Here is a 1,765-nt window from a genome sequence, read left to right as displayed (position 1 = left end):
GCTTATCAAAAAAAGGTGTTTAAAAATATTTTATTTTTTTCCCTTACGGCGACCCAAGATATGTAAAAAAAACCGCGCTTATGGGGGCGGCTAACCAACATATTACCCCTTTTCGGGGTTTCCCAAAATTAAACGGAAGATTAATTTGAGTTTCCTAGGGATTTTTTTCTTTCCCAAAACCCTATCCCTCTTTTTTAGGGAAAATTGTTTTTGAAAACCCAAAAATTTCCCGGGGTTTTTGGCGGGATGGCGGGAAATGGCCTCTCTCAGGCTGAACCCCATGGGGGGAATGGAAGTGCGGAATAGAGAATGGTCATAGACACAGCCAATAGAGCTATGCCGCTTTAAAAGCATTCTGCAAATGTCTCCCCCCCTGTGCACAGGGGCTTTTATAGACGAGCAAGGGGCGATCCGGGGAAGAAAAAAATTTTGATATAAAAACCCCTTTTTTAAAAAAATTTAAAAAAGTTTTTTTAAAAAAAAATCTTTGTAATAGCAAAAAAATTTATTAAAAAAAATTTTAAATTTTAAAATTTTTTAGGGGAAAAAAAAAAATTGGGGAAAAAAAAATTTTTTTTAAATTTTTAATTGCTTTTTACGCTTTTTTTATATTTTTCTCCCCCCAAAAGGTGAAAGTACGGCCCAAAAACTTGCGGATGGGGAAAAAGCGTGATGCAACCTCGGAAAAGAAATGTTGGTTTTCGATTTGAAAACGCTTTTTCCGTATTTTTGGGGGGGTTTTTTGGTTTTAAAAAACTGGGGTGTGGGGGAAAGGGAAACCAAAAAAAAGAGGGGTTGAAGAGTCTTTTTAAATTTTTTAAAAATTTTAGAACTTAATGCTCCGATTAAATACTAAGGTTATGGCTCTAGATGCAAATCTTTAACGCAACTGCGCCACGAAACGCATTGCAGGAAAAATCGTAAACACTGCGGCATAGCTCTGATTGGCTGTGTCTATGACGCATTCTCTATTCCGCACTTCCATTCCGCACCATGGGATGTCAGCCTCAGGGGATCGATCATGTATCTTTTCCCCTAAGACCGAAATGTTAAAAGTGAAAAGTTTATCTCTTTCCATTCAACACCAATAGAAAGAGATAGTTACATAAAAGTTTTCACTTTTCACGTTTCCGCTCTAGGAAAAAAGTTACATGATCGCTACCCAGGTTTCTCTCTGACAGCACGCAGCACACAAGGGGTGCGTTCCTTTTGGGCGCTCACGCGCTGTAAGCATCGCTCCATCCTCGTTTGATAAGTATTCGATGTGCAACGAAGATAGAATAAATTGCTTACAGCAGCTTACAGCGCGTGAGCGCCCAAAAGGAACGCAGCCATGGTAAAGGCCTTCACACACGAATCGACGGAAGAAGTAAGACGTAAATCGTAAGGAAATCCACCAATCAAAGTCGACTATTCCCCTCATCTTCCCTCTTAAAGAGGGGAATAGTCGGACTCTGATTGGTGGATTTCCTTTACGATTTACGTCTTACGTCTTCCGTCGATTCGTGTGTCCAGGCCTGAACTTTTTTCCCGATAACGTCATCTAGATAAGTACCTGACTGGTAATTATTCAGTCAGAAAGAGGTTCTCTTCTGATTCAGTTTACACCCCTCACCTCGATTTTGATGAACGTAGGCTTATTCGACGCGTTTTTGCACGAACGAATGAATCTGGCAGAAAAAAGTGTCGCTCTGCCCCGCGACGCGAGATAGTGATAATCGTTAAGTTGACAAGAATCAGGGTTATGATTCCTGTCATACCGACG

Source organism: Temnothorax americanus, unplaced genomic scaffold, assembly GCF_048541705.1.
Source record: "Temnothorax americanus isolate GAGA-0224 unplaced genomic scaffold, ASM4854170v1 Scaffold361, whole genome shotgun sequence".
Taxonomy (NCBI): Eukaryota; Metazoa; Arthropoda; class Insecta; order Hymenoptera; family Formicidae; genus Temnothorax; species Temnothorax americanus.
The sequence above is the reverse complement of the archived record's forward strand: the minus strand, read 5'-3'. Positions refer to the sequence as shown.